Source organism: Oncorhynchus mykiss, chromosome 12 (assembly GCF_057628025.1).
Source record: "Oncorhynchus mykiss isolate SJ-2025 chromosome 12, ASM5762802v1, whole genome shotgun sequence".
NCBI lineage: Eukaryota > Metazoa > Chordata > Actinopteri > Salmoniformes > Salmonidae > Oncorhynchus > Oncorhynchus mykiss.
In genome coordinates, this window is record NC_143033.1 from 21,398,102 (window position 1) to 21,407,049 (window position 8,948).

Here is an 8,948-nt window from a genome sequence, read left to right on the forward strand (position 1 = left end):
TCACTTTAACCATACCTACATGTACATACTACCTCAATCAGCCCGACTAACCTGTGCCTGTATATTGCCTCGCTACTGTTATTTTTCACTGTCTTTTTTACTGTTGTTTTTATTTCTTTACTTATCTATTTTTTACCTAATATCTTTTTTTTACTTAGAAAATGCACTGTTGGTTAGAGCCTGTAAATAAGCACTTCGCTTGTTGTATTTGGCGTACGTGACAAATAAACTTTGATTTGATGCTCCAGATACTCAACTAGTCTAAAGAAGGCCAGTTTTATTGCTTCTTTAATCAGCACAACAGTTTTCAGCTGTGCTAACATAATTGCAAAAGGGTTTTCTTATGAGCCTTTTAAAATTCTAAACTTGGATTAGCTAACACAATGTGCCATTGGAACACAGGTGTGATGGTTGCTGATAATGGTTCTCTGTACGCCTATGTAGATATTTAATAAAGAATCTGCCGTTTCCAGCTACAATAGTCATTTACAACCTTAACAATGTCTACACTGTATTTCTGATCAATTTGATGTTATTTTACATGGGGGGAAAAATGATTTTCTTTCAAAAACAAGGACATTTCTAAGTGACCCCAAACTTTTCAACGGTAGCGTATACAAATTGTTGAGTGTGGTCTTAGTGCCAGCATTGGTCTGCGGTGGTAGATAGTCAGCTACGAAACTGTAAGGTGGGTAAAAGCCTGAGGCTACATTCCAGAGGATTGTAATGAACATAAACGTGATCCATGCACTGTACCCAAGTAGTTTTTTCCCTCACACTAACATAATTATAGACAATCTACAGGTTGGACAGGAGATTTAGGACAACACTGGTGACTGTCATCACTTATCTAGTTTCTGGGTGAGGTGAAAGCAGCAATTAAAGGATATTTTAAACATTTCTAGCTATTCAGCTCTGACACATTTGGGTGGCCATACCATACATGTTGTGTAAGATAGCTCTACTGTTTATGTACAGTACCAGTCAGTGCCAGGGTTTCTCTTTATGTTTACTATTTTCTACATTGTAGAATAATAGTGAAGACATCAAAACTATGAAATAACGCATATGGAATCATGTAGTAACCAAAAAAGTGTTAAACAAATCAAAACATATTTTATATTTGAGACTCTTCAAAGTAGACACTCTTTGCCTTGATGACAGTTTTGCACACTCTTGGCATTCTCTCAACCAGCTTTACCTGGAATGCTTTTCCAACAGTCTTGAAGGAGTTCCCACATATGCTGAGCACTGCTTTTCCTTCAGTCTGCAGTCCAACTCATCCCAAACCATCTCAATTGGTTTGAGGTTGGGTGATTGGGGAGGACAGGTCATCTGATGCAGCCCTCCATCACTCTCATTCTGGGTAAAATAGCCCTTATACAGCCTGGAGGTTTGTTGGGTCATTGTCCTGTTGAAGGTGTGCTATTTACAGATTGGCTGTGTAAAGATACAGTGATGGGTAAGCTACTCAGAAAGCTGATGATTAAAGTTGGAGAGGGAGATATAAGACTCCAGCTTCAGCGATTTTTGCAATTTGTTCCAGTCATTGGCAGCAGAGTCCTGGAAGGAAAGGCGGCGAAAGGAAGTGTTGGCTTTGGGGATGACCAGTGCAATATACCTGCTGGAGCGCGTGCTACGGGAGGATGTTGCTATGGTGACCAGTGAGCTGAGATAAGGCGGGGTTTTACCTAGCAAAGACTTATAGATGATCTGGAGCCAGTGGGTTTGGCGACGGATATGAAGTGAGGGCCAGCCAACGACAGCATACAGGTCGCAGTGGTGGGTAGTATATGGGGCTTTGGTGATAAAACGGATGGCACTGTGATAGACTACATCCAGTTTGCTGAGTAGAGTGTTGGGGGCTATTTTGTAAATGACATCACCGAAGTCGAGGATCGGTAGGATAGTCAGTTTTACGAGGGTATGTTTGGTGGCATGAGAGAAGGAGGCTTTGTTTGTTCTAGATTTCATTTTGGATTGTATACACTTAATGTGAGTCTGGAAGGAGATTTTACAGTCTAACCAGACACTTAGGTATTTGTAGTTGTCCACATAGTATTGGTCAGAACCGTACAGAGTAGTGATGCTAGTCGGGTGGGAGAGTGCGGGCAGCAATTGGTTGAAGAGCATGCACTTAGTTTTACTAGCATTTAAAAGCAGTTGGAGGCCACGGAAGGAGTGTTGTATGGCATTGAAGCTCGTTTGGAGGTTTGTTAGTACAGTGTCCAAAGAACTGCCTGATGGTGTCGCCTGTGTAGAGGTGGATCAGAGAATCACCAGCAACAAGAGCAACATCATTGATGTATACAAAGAAAAGAGTCGGCCCGAGAATTGAACCCTGTGGCACCCCCATAAAGACTGCCAGAGGTCCGGACAACAGGCCTTCCGATTTGACAAACTGAACTCTATCTGAGAAGTAGTTTGTGAACCAAGCGAGGCAGTCTTTTGAGAAGCCAAGGCTATTGAGTCTGTCAATCACTGCATTCTTGTCTGCAAAGTCGAAAGCCTTGGCCAGGTCGATGAAGACGGCTGCTCAGTACTGATAGTCCCACTAAGCGCAAACCAGATGGGATGGCGTGTCGCTGCAGAATGCTCCGGTAGCCATGCTGATTACGTGTGTCACGGAATTCTAAATAAATCACAGACAGTGTCACCAGCAAAGCACCCACACACCATCACACCTCCTCCTCCATGCTTCAGGGTGGGAACTACACATGAGGAGATAATCCATTCACCTACTCTACGTCTCCCAAAGACACAGGTTGGAACCAAAAATCTCAAATTTGGAATCATCAGACAAAAGGACAGATTTCCACCGGTCTAATGTCCATTGCTAGTGTTTCTTGGCCCAGGCAAGTCTCTTCTTCTTATTGGTGTCCTTTAGTAGTGGTTTCTTTGCTACAATTCAACCATTAAGGCCTGATTCACACAGTCTCCTCTGAACAGTTAATCTTGAGATGTTTCTGTTACTTGAACCCTGTGAAACATTTATTTGGGCTGCAATTGCTGAGGCTGGTAACTCAAATGAACTTATCCTCTGCAGCAGAGGTAACTCTGGGTCTTAATTTCCTGTGGCGGTCCTCAAGAGAGCCAGTTTCATCATAGAGCTCAATGGTTTTTGCGACTGCACTTGAAGAAACTTTCAAAGTTCTTGAAATTTTCCGGATTGACTGACCATGTCTTAAAGTAATGTTGGATTGCCGTTTCTCTTTGCTTATTTGAGTTGTTCTTGCCATAATATGGACTTGGTCTTTTTTTACCAAATAGGGCTATCTTGTGTATACCACCCCTACCTTGTCACAGCACAACTGATTGGCTCATTAAGAAGGAATGAAATTCCACAAATGAACTTTTAACAATCAATCTTTTCCCATCAATATTTAGGACTGGTTAAATCCTGCAAGTGAAACTGCGCAACAGAAATAACATCTAAATAAATATTTATTTGAAGGAGTGACTCAAAGGAAATGCATGCATGTCCTTCAGACCCAGATGACTAAGACTGAGTGGATGTCTAAGAGGTTAACTCCATGATAGACACCAGATAGATCAAGATGGATTTTAATTTGAAGAGATTGCATCTCAATAAAATCTAGCTGAAAGTCTTGATCTATGTCTGAAGGTCCAAAGTCATGGTATAGGCTTCAATGAGGTGGGATAAAGTGAGGTGGAGTAAAGTACACACTACATGTATAATTTGGATGAACTATCCCTTTAATTACTGTATCTCAGGAGATCATAAACGACACACAATTTGAGTCAAGTACAGCAAGTTAAAAAGAATACACATATAGAAACACTCCCCAGCACACTAGCACACAATCGCACAAAAACACACTCATACTCACACTTGCATGCACATGCACACACAAAGGATTTTTTGCGGCTCAAATCTTGCGTTTCTTCCAATCTGGTTCATTGTCAGCCTCTTCATCAGACTCTTCCTCATCTTGAAAGATTGCAACTGGTTGGGTATTGGCAGAAGACAGGGAGGAGGGGAGACAATTTACATTGGTACAGTACATTACAACCATCCTTACACGATACAAATAAGATAGTCTTATTCAGCGTCAACACGACAGAAAATTAAACTGATACAGACCGAGAGAAGGAATAATGGGACAAGATTTTAAGAGACAGAATAAAGGAGGCGTAATGAAAGGGATAGGACATTAACCAGTGAGGCAGGTCAGCAGGAAATTAAAGCATTTCCTTATTGTTATCACTCTGCCCATTCTGAGCAGTGATTAAAATCCAACATCTGTTCTAGGTGAATAAGGGAGTGGACATGACACACACTCACAGAAACATACAGACACACACAAAAAGCACACATGGGGTTAGACTATAGGAAGGAGAGAGTAGGGAAATTAGGAATATGTTCTTCCAATACCTCCACTAGGGTCCAGGCAGCACCTCCTAAAATACTTGTAGTGTGCCTCCTACTCAATGACACTTTCCTTAAGATGTTTTATAGACCATACCCTCTCTTTTAGAACCTTCTTACTGGTCATTCAATGATCAGATACATATAAATACAATATTTATAGTGTTCTGTCTCGTGTGTGTGTGTGTGTGTTAGTGGTGCGCGGGTCAGCTGTTTGTTCATCCGTACCCGCCCGCAATTGCTAATAACCAATCTGCAACCGCCCAACTGTGATAAAGTGAAAATCTGAGGCCCGCACCCAACTCTAACCAGCAAATAATGAAAAAGCGCTATAGGCTACAGTCAAAGACTGCAGAACGATTATTAGACAGGAGTGCTGCATTTTCTTGGTCCCCAATTTAGATATATATCTGCTTAGAATATCCAACATTTTGGTAGGGTATTTGAAAAATGGCGCTGAAGAACGTGGCTGACGTTTTACATTCTCCCAACCAATTGTGCTAGTTTGTTTGTTTTTTTTGCATTTTGTGTAACTTATTTTTTTACTTGTTGTGTATATAATGTCCTGCTACTGTCTCTTATGACCGAAAATAACTTCTGGACATCAGAAAAGTGATTACTCACCGCGGACTGGAAGAACATTTTTCTTTTAATGAGTCCAACGAGAAGCAACTCCTGCTTTCACTGCAACAGGCCCAGATCCACGCAGTTTGCATGAAAAAAAGATGCCACAGATCAGGGATCCTTCTGAAAATCCGGAGGCGAGCGGGTAAACTCCCACTGCCTTCGATTCTTCTCGCTAACGTGCAATCACTGGACAATAAAATGGACGACCTACGATTAAGATTATCCGACCAATGGGACATTAAAAACTGTAACATCTTATGTTTCACCGAGACGTAGCTGAACGAGGATACGGACAATATAGAGCTAGCAGGATTTTCCATGCACCGGCAGAACAGAGACGCTACCTCTGGTAAGACGAGGGGCAGGGTTGTGTGTCTTTTTGTCAATAACAGCTGGTGCGCGATGTCTAATATTAAGAAGTCTCGAGGTATTGCTCACCTGAGGTAAAGTACCTAAAAAGCTGTAGACTGCACTATCTACCAAGAGAGTTCTCATCTGTCTATTTACCACCACAAAACAAAGCTGGCACTAAGACCGCTCTCAACCAACTCTATGAGGCCATTAGCAAAGAAGAAAATGCTCACCCAGAAGCGGCACTCCTAGTGGCCAGGGACTTTAATGCAGGCAAAATTAAATCAGTTTTACCAAATTTTTACCAGCCTGTCACATGTGCAACCAGAGGGAAAAAAACCTGAGACCACCTTTACTGGATGCATACAAAGGTCTCCAACACCCTCCATGAGCATGTTAGGAAAAATGTACTCATTGTTGTATTTATGTTTAGTTAAAATATGGCCTGCCACACTCACACTATCCTTGTGGGGACCAAACTATTGATTCCCATTCAAAATCCTATTATCCCCAATATCGCACTAATGCAATTCCACAAAAGACCCAATATGCACAGCAGCAGATTAGCAAAAAATAAAATAGGTTGTCACATGGAAGCCATTAGCATAGCGTATTTACTTCACACAAAGTCCCCCTGAATTCAAAGCACACACATAATTGACACTGCCGGACTGCACAGGCGAGTCGTGACCAGAATGCGGTTAACAAACCCTACTATTACTACTGTCACACCCCGACCATAGTTTGCTTTGTATGTTTCTATGTTTTAGTTGGTCAGGGTGTGAGCTGGGTGGGCATTCTATGTTACATGTCTAGTTTGTCTAGTTCTATGTTTGGCCTGATATGGTTCTCAATCAGGTGGGCAGGCAGGTGTTCATCATTGTCTCTGATTGGGAACCATATTGAGGTAGCCTGTTTGGTGTTGGGTTTTGTGGGTGATTGTCCTTAGTGTCCTTATGTCCTTTTTCTGTCGTGTATATGTGCACCAGTATTAGGCTGTTTCGGTTTTCGTTACGTTTATTGTTTTGTAGCTTTTGTATTGGATTCGTGTTGCTTCAGTTTCATTAAACATGGATCGCAATAGCCACGCCGCATTTTGGTCTGACTCTCTTTCACATACAGAAAACCGTGACAACTACCCTAATAAACCCTACTACCCTAATAAACCCTACTACCCTAATAAACCCTACTACCCCAATAAACTGCTACATTATAGCCTATAAAATAACGTGTGCCTCTTTGAGCAGTTATTATGTCACAAATTTCATAGGCATATGCACAATTCACTACATAGGCATCTCTGTCACAGATATGCAGTCTTAATGAGTAGATCTTCTCCTGTTCTAGAGCCTCGGCTATTTTCATATCCAGTCCAAATCCCACCGAAACCCAAAATCCTGACTCCTGTCTCGCATGAAAATTCCTAACTTTATTATCGATAGGTTGCATTACCAAATCAAGTCTCTTACCTATGCATGGAAAAATACCGCTATAACAATTCTTATGCTTCTCTGCGCTGTCTCGTACTTGCTGCCCATATAACCTGCCTAAATGACTACGTCTGTAGCCATAAAATGCTTTGAAAGGCTGGTCATGGCTCACATCAACATCATCATCCCAGAAACCCTAGACACACTCCAATTTGCATACCGCACCAACAGGAACACAGATCCACAGAAGTGACTTCCGGCGCCGACAGAGATGGCCGCCTCGCTTCGCGTTCCTAGGAAACTGTGCAGTATTTTGTTTTTTTACGTGTTATTTCATACATTGGTACCCCGGGTAATCTTAGGTTTCATTACATACAGTCGGTAGGAACTACTGAATATAAGAGCAACAACTTTCCCGAAGCGGATCCTGTGTTTTGCACTCCACCCAGGACAATGGATCGGATCCCAGCCGGCGAACCCGCCCTGTGCAACTGGGTACTGGACTTCCTAACGGGCCGCCCCCAGGTGGTGAGGGTAGGTAACAACATCTCCACCCCGCTGATCCTCAACACGGGGGCCCCACAAGGGTGCTTCTGAGCCCTCTCCTGTACTCCCTGTTCACCCACGACTGTGTGGCCATGCACGCCTCCAACTCAATCACCAACAACGACGAGATGGCCTACAGGGAAGAGGTGAGGGCCCTCGGAGTGTGATGTCAGGAAAATAACCTCACACTCAACGTCAACAAAACAAAGGAGATGATCGTGGACTTCAGGAAACAGCAGAGGGAGCACCCCCCTATCCACATCGACGGGACAGTAGTGGAGAGGGTAGTAAGTTTTAAGTTCCTCGGCGTACACATCACGGACAAACTGAATTGGTCCACCCACACAGACAGCGTTGTGAAGAAGGTGCAGCAGTGCCTCTTCAACCTCAGGAGGCTGAAGAAATTTGGCTTGTCACCAAAATCACTCACAAACTTTTACAGATGCACAATCGAGAGCATCCTTTCGGGCTGTTTCACCGCCTGGTACGGCAACTGCTCCGCCCACAACCGTAAGGCTCTCCAGGGGGTAGTGAGGTCTGCACAACGCATCACCGGGGGCAAACTACCTGCCCTCCAGGACACCTAAACCACCCGATGTCACAGGAAGGCCATAAAGATCATCAAGGACAACAACCACCCGAGCCACTGCCTGTTCACCCCGCTATCATCCAGAAGGCGAGGTCAGTACAGGTGCATCAAAGCAGGGACAGAGAGATTGAAAAACAGCTTCTGTCTCAAGGCCATCAGACTGTTAAACAGCCACCACTAACATTGAGTGGCTGCTGCCAACATACTGACTCAACTCCAGCCACTTTAATAATGGAAAAATGTATGTAAAAAAATGTATCACTAGCCACTTTAAACAATGCCACTTAATATAATGTTTACATACCCTACATGACTCATCTCATATGTATATACTGTACTCGATACCATCTACTGCATCTTTCCTTTGCCGTTCTGTACCATCACTCATTCATATATTTTATGTACATATTCTTAATCCCTTTACACTTGTGTCTATCAGGTAGTAGTTGTGGAATTGTTAGGTTAGATTGCTTGTTGGTTATTACTGAATTGTCGGAACTAGAAGCACAAGCATTTCGCTACACTCGCATTAACATCTGCTAACCATGTGTATGTGACAAATAACATTTGATTTGATTTTAGATGATGCAATCTCTATTGCACTCCACACTGCCCTTTCCCACCTGGACAAAAGGAACACCTATGTGAGAATGCTATTCATTGACTACAGCTCAGCGTTCAACACCATAGTGCCCTCAAATCTTATCACTAAGCTAAGGACCCTGGGACTAAATAACTGGATCCTGGACTTCCTGACGGGCCGCCCCCAGGTGGTAAGGGTAGGTAACAACACAGCCACCACGCTGATCCTCAACACGGGGGCCCCTCAGGGGTGCATGCTCAGTCCCCTCCTGTACTCCCTGTTCACTCATGACTGCATGGCCAGGCATGACTCCAACAGCATCATTAAGTTTGCTGATGACACAACAGTAGTAGGCCTGATCACCGAGAATGATGAGACAGCCTACAGGGACGAGGTCAGAGACCTGACCGGGTGGTGCAAGGACAATAACCT